This window comes from Varanus komodoensis, unplaced genomic scaffold (genome assembly GCF_004798865.1).
Source record: "Varanus komodoensis strain SLA01 unplaced genomic scaffold, ASM479886v1 scaffold1, whole genome shotgun sequence".
In the NCBI taxonomy this organism is placed as follows: Eukaryota; Metazoa; Chordata; class Lepidosauria; order Squamata; family Varanidae; genus Varanus; species Varanus komodoensis.
In genome coordinates, this window is record NW_025335268.1 from 128,485,999 (window position 1) to 128,502,862 (window position 16,864).

Below are 16,864 nucleotides of genomic sequence, written 5' to 3' on the forward strand. Positions count from 1 at the left end.
TTGTGTGCTTACGCTAGCGTGCCTTATGCAAACTGATTCAACTTACATCCCGCACTGTGGTTTCTTGATTCTTAACTGTCAATGTAGTACAACAGCAAAGTGAAACTGAGCACTTCACCGGGTGGGGGGGGGGGGCGGAGAGCACGTAACAAGCAATGGCAAAGTTTGTGAGTTGGGCTGTTCTCCTCACCTATAAGCTGGGGAATGGAGTGACAAAGGTGTACACAAAAACACACTCCCGAAGAACAGTAAATTAGATCAATAGGCCCACAGGAGGTTTTACACAACACTCTTTTGGCTTTAAGGATATTGCCAAGATATTTTAAGGCCATATCTAAACATTTAAAATGCGAATACATCATACACATCTGTTAGGGAGCCCTTCCACAAGTCCAAGTGGGGAGAAAATGTGGAAAACAGGAAACAGAGAAATTGTACAAAAGGTAAGATGGTTGAGAACCGAATAGGGAAGCATTGGCCCTGTTCTTCCACAGAGGGTAGTCAAGGACATGAGATAGGAATGTAGTCTTGGCAACTCTAGATGGTTGTGTGTATTAGCCTGCAAACCCTCAGTGTCCTGCATGTACAGCAATAGACAGGATGGCCAAGTGTTCTCCTAATTTACAGAGAACAGTCCTTGCCTGCTGGGAAGATGGGAGCTGGAGTCCATCACACCTGGATAGCACCAGGTTGAGAAAGGCTAGTGTAGGTTCATGTTTTGCTTCTCTTATCAGAGTTTATTGCATTTTAATAAGACTTAAATGAGGGATGTTTTATGGTATTACATTAGTTGTAGCTTTTGTGGAAACCTGTAGGTCTATAAAGTGCTACATGTATTTTTTTAATGTTGGAACTATCTGTTTCAAAATATTTCCAGGGAACCTCCAAACATATTGAAGCTTCTCTTCTTATAAGCTTTTCAGATCTGCCATTGCTTTAGGTTTATTCAGCTATCCAGACAGGCTTAATCCAGCAGCAGTTAGTATTGTAATTTTGAAAGATTACCAATAATTTCACTTTTCCATCAACAGACCTTTGTTTTAGAGCTGTACTGGCTGCACCTGCTACTTTGGGGGTAATGCAATCACGACATCTTTGCTAGGGATTATAACGGGATGCTGGACAGATGCACAGAGATTACTGCCCTCCCCCTCCCCCCCAAAAAAGAAAGAAAGCACAGCAAATTCAGAAGGGTATCTAATGCAGCTACTCTGCCTCCACCCCTCCCACCCCTTGAGTTTCTGATTATAACTGCAGGAAACCTCATGCAAAGAGGGATGCAACACAAACAGTGCCGGGGTGGGGGGAGGCGACCCATCTGGCACCAGGGACATGCATCCACACACACTTTAGGGGTTACGGCAGCCCAAATGTGAACTGTCTGTGGCCCGTGTGCTCTTCTGTCTGCGGCAGCTGAACACCACCTGCTCAGCTCTTGGGACAGACAAGAGAAGTCAAGCAGAAAGATTGTGCTGAAGTCTGTGGGAATTCACAGCCAAGCTTGCTCTCCTAGCCCCCCACCCCCACCCAACCCCTGGGGCAGAGAAAAGGACAGTGGGTGAGAATGGCTCCAGGAGCAGCTGAGTGCAGAAACAGGCAGGCATGGGCCGGGGTGGGGGGAGATGCAGCACAGGTTTAGCGACCTGCAGAGGGGAAGAGCTGCAGGCCAGGGAGACACAACTCTTCAGATTTAGCTGTCACTGTCTGGGAAAGCATGGACTCCCAAGTTTATCAAACCTGAACTGAAGGATCCTCCCTAGCCTGTCTACCACGAGAGGTGGAAGCTGACAACGGTCACCAATGGGGCAGTGCTGAATCTGAACTGGGGCTTGCTGAAGGAATCAGGCTGGCTTCCAACACCATGCCATGCCCATTGTTGGTGATACACATGCATCGAGATAAACCTCAGGACATGGGTCTTCATCAGTGCTGGCTCCAGGATTTGATGGGCTTCTTGGGGAATGTTCTGACTGGTACTGTTCAGTGTGCCCCCTGTCTCAGTCAATCTACTTTGTCACTGCCACAGTCCTCAGCTGCTCTAGTTCCTCCACTTCCTCTTTCTTATCACTGCTACCACATACTTGTTTGACAGCCAGTGAGCAAATGCTCCTCCCTCTCACCACCACCACTGTCTGGGCGAGAGGCAGATGAAGAGGCAGGCTGCAATGCTAAGGAGGAGCTCATCAAGAGGGCTCTTGTTAATGGACTCCCATTAGGGCGTGGGCCTTGGGAAGGGCCCAACCATTGGACATTGGCCCTGGGATTTAACCAACTGGTCAGAGCTGCAAAACACGGAACAAGCCTTGGATAATTTTATTTCCCCGTTTGCTAGACAAGAGTTTCTACAATTCTTCTAAAAGAGCAATATGCCACAGGCAGCTACTATCTGGAGAGGCATCTAACTCCCAGGGTCATCAAACCAGAGCCTTCCCAGATTTTCCAACCTGGGGAAATGAAGGAAGAGATGTTTTGTGCAGGGACTCTATTTTATTTCCATTCAGAAGCAGGAGAAGCAGAACGTGTAAGGCTGAAGACTCTGGGCTGCAGCTTTCAGTGCAAGAACTCTTTCCTCACTTCTCAGCTAACAGTGGCTGGGTTCAGACAACACAACAAGCCCTGATGGGTTTTTTACCATTGTTGGTCTATTTTGTTATCGGAACCGAGTTGTGGTATTTCACTGTGGTAAGTTTAAGCTTCAGAAACCACACTAAAAAGTTTGTTCTGTGGATTCTCTGTACCCTCATGGCTTGTCGTGCTGCCTGAACCAAGGATCATGCTTTCCACAGAGCCCCCTGGAAAGAGTAACAACCGTGTGAGCAGCTTCAGCCATTCAGCCAATACATGTGGACCAATGAAGAAGAGGCAGATGATACAGGCAGGGAATGATGCACCTTGGGATTGAATTTCAGGCAGAGTAACTGATAGGAGATGTGGGAGGACTGAGCGAGGAAGATGGAAACCATGATGAAGAAGAAACTACCTGACTGTGTGTAAAGTAGGTCATGGTAAAAAACGTGAACCACGGTATCTATGCAGAGTGGCTTTTTGTATAGTTTGAACATGGCCGGTATCTCTGTACCTGCATCCTACCTTTACAACAAGGATCTCAGAATCTTCCTAAATTCATCTTTGTGTAATACCTTTATTAGGCCAACCAAGGGAAAAGCAAGCTTTCAAGTTCTCCAGATCTCTTCAACAGATACAAAAGGAAGATGGGGAGGTAGTGGGAATGAGGATGTGAAGAAAAAAAATGACTTGATGTGGGAAGTCATGACATCTGCCTGTATGATCACCATACTGTGGGGGAATGCCGAGGAAAGCTTTGCAGATGTTCAACTAAGGCTCTAAGCGGTGATGAGATGGGCCCCTAGGGCTGCTAGGAGGAAGGCACAGAGGCACAGCCAGGAGATGCAAAGGAAACCCTCTAATGCTGGAGTTGTGCCAAATCATGGGGGTTCGATGGACCTCATTCCAGGAATGATGCAAGGTTGGTGGAGACATTGACAAAAGGAATGGGCTGAGCATGAGAGAGATTGAAAGCAAGGGGAAAATGAAGGTTAAATAAACTTGCTATATCGCCCTGATAAGCAGATTTTGTCCAGTTTTTAGCTAAGTCTTTTGGTATCTACCTAGGATCAAACCTGATGTCCTCTGTTGGACTACAATTCCCATGGTTTTCCAGCCAGCACAACCTAGGGTGACAGATTGAGGGATGCTAAATTTAGGGCATTAGCTAGCCCAAGTTCTCAACTTTTGAAAAGAAATAATATAGAGTTCCAGAGATGCTAAAAGAAAGATCCAGACTATATTCTCCCCATTGTTTAGTAAGAAACAAGCTTGTTCCTCCCTTCCAGCATTCCAACCAAGATGGGGAAACTATTAGGGGCAAATAATCAAAGAATTATTGGCTGAGTTCATACAATCACTGTGGAAAAGAAGCCACAGTGGCTCCTTTTCCCTGGGTCCCATGTGCTCATCACGTGCCACAGGATTTACCTAATCACCCTCCTGGCGTGTGGCTTCCTGAGTTCTTCCACCTCAGTGTGGTGCACAGTGGGAGGTGGGGCTTCAAAACCACTCCAGAACCTACAACAAGCCATGGATTCTGGAGTGGTTCCAAGGTACAAAAGAGTACAGGTACTCTCCCTCCACCCCCAGTAGTGAAACTAATATCTTGGGAACATGAACAATCCATGAACAGAACCCATGGTTTATTGCTGGGTTCTGAACTGTGGGCTGTTCACTATGATTTATCTTGGCTGGATTCAGGTGATAACTCAACAGCAACTTACAATTCACAACAACCCTCACTCAACCCATATTTATTTATTTTTATTTTTATTAAAACATTTCTATGCCGCCCCTTGCCAAGGCCTCGGGGTGGCTTACAACATCGAATACGAAATACATTAAAACAATGACAATTAAAATATATACAGTAAAATAAAATAAGCCGCCCTGGCCGAATAAAATTCAATAATATTAACATTTAAAATGCTGCATAAATAAAAAGGTCTTCGCCTGGCGCCGAAAAACAAATAACGATGGCGCCAGGCGGACCTCTCTGGGGAGCGCATTCCATAACTTAGGCGCCACCGCTGAGAAAGCCCTCCTCCGAGTAGCCACCCTCCTAATTTCCTTCACTGAGGGTTCCCGGAGGAGGGCCTCTCCTGCTGATCTCAAGGGGCAGCTGGGCATATATGGACGTAAGCGCTCCTTCAGGTAACCAGGACCCAAGCCGTTTAGGGCTTTATAGGTCATCACCAACACCTCGAATTGGGCCCGGACTTCAATGGGAAGCCAGTGAAGCTGACGGAGAACTGGAGTCATGTGAGCATAACGTCCAGTTCCCGTCAGCAGCCTGGCAGCTCTATTTTGAACCAACTGAAGTATCCGGACCGTCTTCAAGGGCAGCCCCACGTAGAGCGCGTTACAGAAGTCAAGACGGGAAGTCACCAGTGCATGAGCCACTGTTGCGAGGCTGTCGTACTCCAGATAGGGGCGCAGCTGATGAATCGGCCGAAGCTGGAGGAAAGCGCTCCTCGCTGCTGCTGTTACCTGAGCTTCGAGCTATTCAGCCCTAGAGTGTGGGATACCATGTTGTCTGAACCCAATCAGGGAAAGTCCCTGTTCTTAACACTGGACATTCAACTTTTGTTATTGTTTTTTGTTTCCTATGCCTGTCCTTCTCTAGTAGGGTAATTAGTACTGTAAGTGCTCATCATGACAATTTCCATAGCCACCCCTCCCCCAGAAGACTCCAGAAATTCAAGTATCTATCTGTTGATCAGTATCAATGAACTAGTTCTAGCAGCTTTCTTCTTCAATTCTTTCATCACCAGACCTTTTCTAAAGCAAATAGGTCTGAATTGCCTATTCAAGACCAAGCCATTCCACAATACTCTGCATTTTGACAAATAACAAGATATTACTGCTGGTAAAATTCCTTCCCTCCACCTCCCCCAAATGCCCCAGCCACTGTGAGGACAGTAGCTATGATAAGGGGATCCAGGAAAGAATTGGGGACAGGTGACTTCAGTGCACCTACCAGTAACAACAGTAACAATAGCATCAACACGGCCTTACTGTTGAGTCCTGCTCCACTCTTTGCTAAGCAATAGGAAAAGCTCAGCTCATCTTGGGACCAGCAAGGTCAGAGGCAGTGTGAGATGCCTGTGATCTAGTGAGGCTTCACACCTACTTTACAGGAAAGCACACGAGCCTTGCAAAATCACAAGGCATTCTAGGTTTTGCTCTTACCTCAGGTAGCATGGTAATAGAAATAGTTTGCATAATTGTCTGCTCAGCCAGAGTTCCAACACCCTTCACAAGCTCTGGGCATAGGAGCCCTGCCAGGAAAAAGTTGACCTTCTGGGCTTGCTAAATTCCTGGAATTCTTGCTATGTGTTCTTATTCTGGCCACTGCCCTTGCCTTCCCTATTGTTACTTTGTTCTTTTGCCTGCTGAGACCCAACGCTTGGCCTGATTCTGAAATTTACTGGTTCCAGACCAGGGGATGCTTTGGGCATGACTTTCCAGCACAGCCTGCTAAGGCAGAACCTTAGGCATCTCAACTTTCAAAGACAAAATCCTGCTCATTCTCACTGTCAAGAAAACAGAAAAAATATCTTCCAGTGCCACCCCCACCCCTTTTTCTAGTGGAAATTGTCTGTACAGCAAAGATGGGCTAACTACAATCTTCCCTGGTGTAATTTCAGTAAGCTTAAAAATTAAAATCCCAATGGCTCATTAATCCCTTTTGAGTTTACAAAACAAAGGTACATAGTAAGAATTTTTTTAACCAATCAGTGTTAAGTGATTCTGAGTATACATCCTACCCATAAGAACGTGTGAAGCTCCTCACTGGATCAGCTCAAGGTCAGTTCTCGCATTCACAATCATTCAGTAGTCTGCCAGAGACTGGTGGCGAATCACCAGGGAAATCACTGCCTATACCTGCCCTAGAGGTCCCCATAGGATATCAACTTTGTGTCCTGGCAGAGTCCTGTGCTTTTAGCAGCTGCCTTGCATGCAGAAATTTGGCATACATTTCCCATCCTCTCTACGCCATGAAAAGCTTCACTTACGGTATTTCTGTACGCTAGGCAAGTATTAGAAGCACAGAAACCATGAGAACGCTATGCTTCCAAATCTGTTAAACCTCCAGAGATACAGATAAATTCAGATATGGAGCCTGTATCATATACGGTCATTTAACAGCCTTGATGAACTCGACTGGTTTCTTCCGAGCAGGGAATCAGTCTAGTGTGGCAGCATTTCTCTGTCTCTTCCAGATGTACCTGCTGCACTTTAAAAATCATATTATTCTAATCTGCACTGAGATGAGCACAACTTCTAAATTGTGGTTCATGTGAAGGGGCAGGAGGAGAAAACAATGACAATGATTCTGCTGCATTCTTAAGACTTGCAAAAGAAGGGAAGGCAGAACATGTGAGAAAGTTAAACTCTTCTTTCTAGGCATGGTTCTCCAAAGCCTTTTAGCCAAATTTTGTGCAAACTTGGAGACACAAGCAAACCCAAAAGACTTCATACTTGAAAGCGTCCAATTAATGTGTTTGATTTTCATAATCAGAAAACTGTCTATATTGCATGCAAATTCAAATCCATGGATTGAGGGATCAAGTCTCTTTCCTGTTTGAGTCAGGGAAGCTGGCCCCACAGTTCCTGTCAATGTGACTGCCTTTTCACAAGATTTTCCCTAGGCCAGCCATCTCCACTTCAGTGCTCCCTGGATAAGTTGGATTGCAATTTCCAGCATTCTCAGCCAGCATGAAGAGGCAATAGGTTGGCGAAGTCTAGGTTAACCTATTGGTGGTAAGGAGACTCAATGACAGTGCACTGACTTTGAATTTCACACATCCCAAACTTGGCCTTATTATGGATTTGAGACCCATTTTTTGCTACAGATTTAGATAAGGTCATTTAGCATTCCAATTTTATATTATACTTCACAAGAACCTGTCAGATTACATATCTTAATTGTACAGTCAACCATGATATTATTCCAAGCAGTTTTAATCAATTTCCCTTTACAGTGTCCCAATGGACTGCACTTTATCCTGCACTTTTACTCCAAAATATAACATCAATAGTCTATCATTCAAGAAAACATTTGTTCCCCCGCCTTCCCTCTCTTTTAATAATTTTTGTGAGTGTCAACATCAACAGCGGTTTCCAAGCCCTCATCATCCGTTTTGCTATTGATAGAATGTCTTTTGGCTTCCGTTTATAACCGAGTACAATTCTGACAGCCATTAGCCAGTGTATGACCGCTTCCTGAACATCCTGAGATACTTCATCCTTCTCATCTCCAAAAGGTACAATGAATAGATCTGAAGTCAGATCACGACTTGGCTGTCCTGAAAGATATATAGTATACGACTAAAATATATCCATACTTCTACAATACATCAACTTAGCCTTGCTTTCCTATTATTTCCCATAAGCCGCTTCAGGGCAAGTTCTCCATCCCCTGAGAGCAAATATGCCACCATCAAATGTGCACGCAGTCTCCCGAGACACCTCTCCCAGGTGTGAGCAAGGCCTTCCACAGAGGCAGCACTGGGGTCTGGCCAACCTTCTGAAGAGCTGTGCCAGCTGCTTCCTTGGCCAATATAGTTTCCCAGAAGGTGGCTGTTTGGGGGAGCCCTGCTGCTGCCCTCTCACTGCAGCAAATGCCAGAATAGGAAAGCGACTGGCGCTCTTTTCCAGAGTATCCACTCAAGGAGGTAGCAGACCTCTTTGGATTGGACAGGTGCAATTCAGAGTTCCACTGCCTGAGGTAGGGGCACCTGAACACAGGGATAAGACTGATGGAGAGCACAGCTCTCAGCCATACAGCCACATGATTACTAACTGGGTGGGGAGATATTCAACTATAACTAATCTGGGCCATAGAATCATAAAACAGTGGAGTTGGAAGGGACCTATAAGGCCACTGGGTCCAACTTCTTGCTCAGTGCAGGACTCCAACTTAAAGCATTCCTGACAGATGGCTCTCCATCTGCCTCTTGAATGGCTCCAGTGTGGGAAAACCCACCACCTCTCTAGCTTATTAGTTACATTGCTGTACTGCCATAACAGTCAGGAAGATTTTCTGGATGTCCAGCTGGAATCTGGCTTCCTGCAACTCGAGCCCATCATTCTGTGTCCTGTATCAAGATCACCTTGAATCTGGTTTCTGTCTTCCAGGGTATTAGCTCTCCCACCCATGTTTATGTCATCTGCAAATCTGATCAGCATCTTTTGCACCTCATTCTATATTGCTGCCCCTTCCATGCAGGGTTGGCAACAAGGGCAAACATGGTCAGGCATCTACTGAGGACCCACATTCCAGTGGGGGCCTACTGACCAAATCCCCTTGCTCTCGCTTCTCCTCTTCTTCACTGTGACCTGTTTGTCTACCTGCCCCCTGCCCTTGCCCAGACAATAGTGATGGTGAGAAGCAGCAGCTGCAGATGGGTCTTTTCTTTCTTTCTGGCTATCTATGCATCACGCAAGCAAGTGGTAGCAGTGATGAGAACAAGGATGAGAACAATGGCAGCTGGTGGCAAGAGGTCGTGAAGGAGCAGGCACTAAGAATGTCTTACCCAAAGCCCCTCAAAAGCAGGGAGCTGACTCTGTTTCCATATTTCCAGTGTGTCATGTCTTGTGCTTTCTACACTGCTATGAACAGTGACTCCTTAACACCGAGTTACACGGTGCATCTCCTCCACGTGTCTGACGTGGGCTGCTGCCCACAGAAGCTGCCTGTGGCACAATACACCAGGTAGCCTCCACAGCACCCTTTGCCCTTGTTCCTCTGCAGCCTGCGGTGGCTGCTCTTAGGCATGCTGTGTAAAGCATGCTCACCTATTTTCACTTGTACCAGAACAACAACCAGGAGCTGTGTAGGTGTTATGATTAATTCGTTCCAGTGGTGTTTGCCATGTGGGGGAACAGGCTGCCAGAAGAGAACCTGCGTGCTGCAGGAATGCACCGCGTGCAAGGTGCCCGACTGTGACACACAAGCCGAATGAGTTTAGCTGGCAAGAAGTCCGCTGCCACTGTTTGAAGCAGAAGGGTCTTGTGCGTTAGCGGCATCTCCAGATTGGACCAGGGCTTAGAGGAGCATTCAGTGCCTTACTTGTTTCAAGTTTTACAAACAAGTAAGGCAGCAGATAGAGCAGCCTTCCTCAAACTGATGCACTTGAGATCTTTTGGATTTCAATTCCCATCAGCATCAGCTAGCATGGGCCATGGTGAATAGTGCTTGGAGTTGTAGTCGGAAACCTCTGGAGGACACCAGCCTGGGGAAGGCTGAGATAAAGCATGCTTCATATCACAGAGGTTTATATTACTGTTCTTCACATGCCATTTTGTGGAGGACATAACCTGCACTCCACTTATAGTGTGTATACTCCCCTCTACACACTCCCCAGAATCAGTGTTAGAAAATCAGTTCTCATTTCCTAGCTTTAACAAGTTCAGCTCAACAAAGTCTTGGTGCTATACTACCTGGAATTCATTCCTGGCTATTCCAAACACAACATCTACAGCTTGGTGGTCCTTTCTCTCCACTGAATAGAACCATATGTTGTGAAAGAAGCGGTCTTCTGCCTGATCATGTATTTGTTATTATCATCTCCTTGGATGTGAATAAGCAGTTTAGCTGAGGGATGCGCAAAAAGCGTCTGAAAATGAGCACAGTCCATTTGTGAAGTTAATGAACGGAGCGGTGCAAAGTACAAGACAACACGGCAGATATAGCCAACATTTAATTACATTGCGAATTTTATCTCATTCAGCTCTCATAGCTGTGGGGGGTGGGGGGAACCTCCCTGTGATGCTACACAGCTTGAACTCGCATTGGCCGAAGGCAAAAGTTCTCACCCAGGCATGGTGTCAGCACCTAGCACCCTCAAGCAGATACTGAAGACCACGACCTGGAGAGGACACAGTGTGTGGCTGCTACACACTCTGGTACTCTTTCCACAGTGCTCCTCTGCAGTCTGATGGCTTTTCCAGGAAACTGTGTGCTGTTGCTACAGATAGTGACCTCCAGGAAGGCTGCTCTTTAACCCATGCCAGGGGCATAACAACCATTCTGCTTTCTCCCTATTAACACTGGGACAGTGTCAGGAGAATTATGCAGAAACCAGAATGGTAGGTGGAAAACCCTGGACACATTTATGCTGCTGCTAGAGGTGGTGCACACAATTGAAAAATAGCCTCAGGTAGCAATGCAATGGAGATCTGCAGTGGCAGCTTTATGCACTCAGGCTTGTGCTGATAGCGCCTACAGCACAGACTGCAGTGAAACTGTAAAATGCACACACATTCAAGGACCACAGAAGACAGCCAGTGTTGGCGTTGGTGGTGTCCTCCCCTCTAGGTATGTCTCTGTGCAGCCGTACTGGGTGGGCCATCACAGAATCAAAGAATCATTCAATAGTAGAGTTGGAAAGGGCCATGAAGGATATCAGGTCCAACCCCCTGCTGTTGCAGGACACCAATTTACACCATGCCACTCAGGTGGCTGCCCACTTTCTTTTTGAATGTCTCTAGTGTGGGAGTGCCCACCACCTCTCTAGGCAGCTGGTTCCACTGTCATATTGCTCTGACAGTGAGGAAACTTGCCTGGTATCTAGTCTGAACCTGGGTTGTCACAATTTGACTTGATTATTCCCTGTCCTATACTCTGGTATCAGTGAGAAGAGATCTTGACCTTCCTCTTTGTGACAGCCTTTGAGGTACTTATAGAGGGGTATCATGTCCCCCCTCCCTCAGTCTTCTCTTCTCAAGGCTGAACATACCCAGTTCTCTGAGTCTCTCCTCATAGGGCAAGCCCTGGATCATTTTGTTGCCCTCCTCTAGACCCTTTCTAATTTTTCTTTATCTTTCTTAAATCTCAGTGCCCAGAACTGGACACACTATTCCAGATGAGGTCTTACTAGTGAGGAGTATAAGGGAACTTCTGCTACTCAAGATTTGGAAGTAATGCCTCTGTTAATGCATTCCAAAATAGCATTTGCTGTTTGGAGGGCCACATCACATTGTTGGCTCATAGTTGGCTATCATTAGCCTGTTGTTCACAATTACTCTGAGGTCTTTTTTCTTTTTCAGTTCTGTTGAGCCATGTATTTCCCATCTTGTATTGATGCATTTGGTTTCTTTTTCCTAGGTGAAGGACTTGAACTTGTCCTTTCTCAATCACATTCTGTTGCTTTCAGCCCAGTGTTCAAGTTTATCAAGACAGCCTTGGATCTTCATTCTGTCATCTAGGGTGTTTATTATTCCACCCAGTTTTCTACTGTCTGCAAATGTGATTATCTTTCCTTGTACTTCCTCATCTAAATTATTAATAAAGATGTCACAGAGTACTAGGCCCAGGACTGAACCCTGCAGCAACCCACTACTTTGAGAAGGTGCTGTTGATGAGCACTCTTTTTTGGATTTTGGATCCACCTAACAGTTTTTCTATATAGTCCAATTTTTGCTAATGTTCTTATCAGAAGGACATGGGGTGCTATGCTGAAAGCTTTGCTAAAGTCAAGGTAGATTATGTCCACAGTGTTCCTTCTGTCCATTTGGGAGGTTACCCAGTCAAAAAATGAGATTAAATTAGTCTGACAGGAGTATATTTTTTATAAATCCATGTTGGTTTCTACTAATCACTGTATTTTCTTCAAGACACGCTTGCAGACATGCATCATGCACCTGGAGACCACCTTGGTCTCACCCAATCTCTTACCCATCCTCCATTCAATTTCTGGAGAAGCCATATCCAATTACAAGACTCTGCCTCCTGTTTCACTATCATTTCCCCAGAATGTCAGCTTTTAACCTTCTAGCAAGAACTCTGAAGTGAACGCAAAGAACACAGAAAACAGGAAAAGGTGTGACCACAGCTGGACTTGAGGGGAAGTGGGAGCAAGAAGGGAGGAATGGCTCTGATCTTGTGTTAATGGGTTGTTGCTGAACATCCATCAGAACAATGTTGTGCTGTACTCAGGGAGTAGGGCCTGGAGAGGCAGCACACTGAATTTCATTAGCAGAAGGAGGGAGTTCCTACAGAGTTTTCCATCCTCTCTTACACTTGCACTCTTCCAATGTTACATTCCTGCTTAGGTTATAGAACAGGTACCTATAAAGCAAGGGTGTACAACCTGTGGCCCTTGGGCCACAAACAGCTCTGAGGCAAGGCTACTAAAACCAGCAGAATCCCACCCAATTTCCCTTGGCTTCTGAGATCACTGCTCCCCCCTGCTAATAGCAGGAGAGAAACAGCGATCTCAGTGATGGTCTCTGGGGGATGGGAAAGGCTTTTACCCCCACCCAGTAACCTCAGGGGGCAGGGAGGTGTGTGCATGTGGCCCCCTAGGTGATGCTGGATGCAGCTCTCAGGACAGAAAAAATGTGCACCCCTGTTATAGAAGCATACATTGTTAGCGTCTCACATATGTGCAGCTCCCATTTATATGCTAGTTCCATGCATCCAGTGACTATCACAGTCAGACCTGAAAGATGTGAGGGCAACAGAAGTACACTCATGTATCTCATCACTGCTTGGCCAGAAACTGAAATTGCAAGCTCTGCTGCTCTGCACAGCTGTGTTTTGGCTCCTACACTACCTGATGTGGCACATCCTAAGCCTCTGCCCAACCTTTCATTTGTTATGCAAAAGTTTCAGTTCTGCAGAACAGACTGACTGTGCATGACAATTCACACTGCATTTTGGTCTGCTGCCTCTCTGGAGCAAAAGCACAAAAACCAGGCAAGTTTGCATAGGTGTTCAAGATCAGATATCCAACAATTCAACAACAACCATGGCTATCAAACCCTGATTTTGCCCCAAGTTCACAGAATGTGTGTTCTTTCCCATCCCCAAATGAGCACACCATGTTTGGCTCACAGAAAAATCCTGAAAATGTGGTTCTTAACTACTGCAAAAGAGGAAGCATGTTTACATACATGTAAATGTGACATACCACACTAATACACCCTAAAGGAACCGATATGGCTATATCAATGCAATGCAGTCACTAGCATGTGATACCGGTCTCTGTGATCACTCATAAGGTAGACACTTGCCTTAAGGTGCCCCAAAATGGCAGCATGCTTCTGATAATTCACAGAATCATAGACTAATAGAGCTGGACGGGGCCAAGAAGGCCATCAGGTCCAACCCCCTCCTGTTGCAGGTCACCAAGTTACACCATCTCGCTCAGATGACTGCCCAGTTTCTTTTTGAATATCTCTAGTGTGGGAGAGCCCACAACCTCTCTAAGCAACTGGTTCCACTGTCACATTGCTCTGACAATGAGGAAACATTTCCCGATACGTATCTTGCCTGAATCCAGGCTGTCGCAAGTTGGACTGATTATTCAGTGTGGTACAGCGCTCATATATAACTATCTTTTAGTGCTTTGCAGTCTTACATTTCTGTACATGACCACGAGCCATTTCATCTAATCAAACTGCCCTCTGGTCATGTGGCAAATTTCTCAAACCTTACTGCTGGCCCACAGTCAAGCTGTCTTCTGATTCTTCTCAGCTGCTAAACCAGGTGAATTATCTGCCTGCAATGAGGCTGTGGAAATGGTCACACCCTTAATTTCCCTCACAATCCCTGTGAAGTAGCATCTTAGGTTCAATTCACATAAACGAGCCACACTTATTTTGTCCATCCTTATTTTGGCCACAAGGCAAGCCCAACCATTGGCGTGATCTCAGTGACTTGAAAAGAAGTGGTTACAAACACCGAAGCAACAGGCACTGTGCCTGCCCCAATGTGGGGACCCCCAGATGTTCTGGATTACCCCTGGCCATGCTGTCTGGGAATGATGGGAACTGTAGTCCAAAACATTTAGAAAGTACCACAATGGGGAGAATTGCCTTAAGGCACCTCTGTGTGGTCTTGCACACAATCACACAGAGAAAGCAAACTCATAACATGGTCAAGGCAACAACATGGGGCCAAATGTGGTTCTGGGACCAGAAGCAATCCAAGAAAAATCAGCTGGAAAGCCAAGCCCTGTCCTAGGGTGACACGCCCCTGCGTTTTGCAAACACAGATTCCAGTTCAGTCATAAATATACAAGTTCCAGGCTACATGAAAATACTTACTGCCTGATGGAAATAAAGGCACTCAGCAGGGTGGTCCTTGACATGCAAGAGGCAGCACCTTCCCTTTCCCATGCCCTGCCTTCTCTCTCAGCATAAATAGTGAGGCTTTGTCATTCTTTGCAAACCCAACATCATAGAGCCAGTGCTTCATAGGACCAAATTATTCCTAGGAAAATGTGTTATGAGAATTACCCTGCATTAGAAATACTGTATCGGTTATAGCTGTTGCATTCTTGAAAATCCATAAAATGAGTCCATGGCTATCCGTAATAGCAAGCTGTCACATGCCTATTGATAGGTGGCAGCTGAATAAATATACTGAACCAGATCAGGTATTAAAGCTGCGGAAGCTCTTCCCCAGGAGCAAAATCTATGGCAGTATTCCCGCACAATTTTTAAAGAAGTTATTCCACAACTATGTTTAGAGTAAACAGCTGAGAACCTCCTTCATATTCAACATACCACCTGCCTTCCTGTTATGCTTTCTGTACAAAAGAAGTTACCTTACACTGAAGTCAGTCCATTGATCCCTGAAGATCACTATCATCTAAAGTTACTAAGGTTTTTCCAAGCCTTGCCAGGAGGAATTGAATCTGAGACCCATAGCATGAAAAGCATGTGATCTGTTTCCCAACGCAGCCCATTAGTCCATGAAATAGGGACTGCCGTATAGACCACTGGTAGCCTCTCATAGTTCTTCATATCCATCCAACAATATATACTTTGTATAGCATACATACATCTGAAGTCATGATGCCATGGGACTTCGGTGGTCAGTTTCTATCCTAGCATGAGAACATGAGCTTTAGGCTGAAGGCCTGCACATTTCCTGGGAATACATGTGGCCATTCAGCCTGTGCTATGTATTTTCTCTTGTACAAATCCACAGTAATGCAGCTAATGAGCCCTGACCTGTACAGCTTTACTAGTTAGGCTGAATGGCCTCCCTTGCCAATCAGATTTCAATGCAAATAAATCTCCCTTGGTTGACTTCACGGTGTGGGGGAGCATGGATACCGTTTATTTATTTCAACTGCGCCCCACAACTGAAGCTCTCTAATGCCACTGGCCTTCTCTAAAAACCTCTGAAAAATCAGCCACAAAGCTTCCAATTATTCCAACAATCAATCAGCAATAGACTCATTTGATGGGGTTGCTTCTTTGCTTAAAGGAAAGCATGTCTGTGACAATAAAGATGAGGGAACAGGAACACGTTGCAGGTCATCACATAACACAGTCACAGCATGCCAAATGGTTCTGAGTAATGTGTCTTGCTGCAAAGATCTCCCTTTCCACAATTACTATAGGGAAGAATAGTGTAAGAGGCACATTTGTAGAAGCCCCCTCAGCTTGGCACTATGTAAGACAGGCACAATGCAATACTGAAGTACAAGGCTGCTAAAGTTGAGGAATTTCTCAAGGAATGAGGAATTTCACTTTGATGTGGATCCCTTTTTATTGCTAATCTGGGAAAGAGTTTTTTTAAAAGACCAATGGCCTGTTTTAGCACAAAGTTATGGCCTTTTCCATCCCATTAAATGCACTATATCTCTTTTTCAAATCCAATTTTAAAATTTGGTTTTATAATTTATGTCTATTTATTTCACATTTATAGTGGTGGAGAAAGCACCACAATGCTAAACTGGATGGTCCAAAGGAAACATGTTTTTAAAACACGGGGGGGGAGGGGTTAAAAACTGCATCCACGTTGGATGGTTGTTATCTTGTATGTCACCTTGAGACAGTTTAAGGCATCCCAGAAACACCAATAGATAGACTGATGTCACACATAGGCCTATGTCTGATCCAAAACCCAATTCCTAGTTGCCAAGGGCTCCTTTGCCCCACTAAAGAGAAATAAGGAATACCCCTCTAATTAAGGATTTTGTCTCTGCTGTTCATCTTAATCATCTTAATTTTTACTTAAAGGCGATTAAAAGGGTATCTACTTGGAACGGGGCCTTCTCTGTGGTGGTACCCACATTATGGAATATGCTCCCCACTGAGGTTGGCCTGGCGTCGAGCCTATACTCTTTCGGCGCCAGGTTAAAACCTTTTTATTTGTGATTTTAAAAATTAGTTTACAGTTGCTTTTGTTTTGTTTTGATTGGATTTATTTGTACTGGTTTTGATAATTTTATTGTATTGTACTGTTTTATCGCTTGTTGTATGGTTTTGCTTTTAACCTTGTAAGCTGTCCTGAGACACAATAGTGAAAAACGGCATAAAATTGGTT

General features: G+C 45.2%; 1 protein-coding gene across 2 annotated transcripts in view; it reads right to left on the reverse strand.

The window, feature by feature from the left end:
• The window catches only part of PIK3C2B (phosphatidylinositol-4-phosphate 3-kinase catalytic subunit type 2 beta), a 106,524-nt gene that overhangs the window by 88,345 nt on the left and 1,315 nt on the right, over nt 1-16,864 (reverse strand). The window lies entirely within an intron of this gene.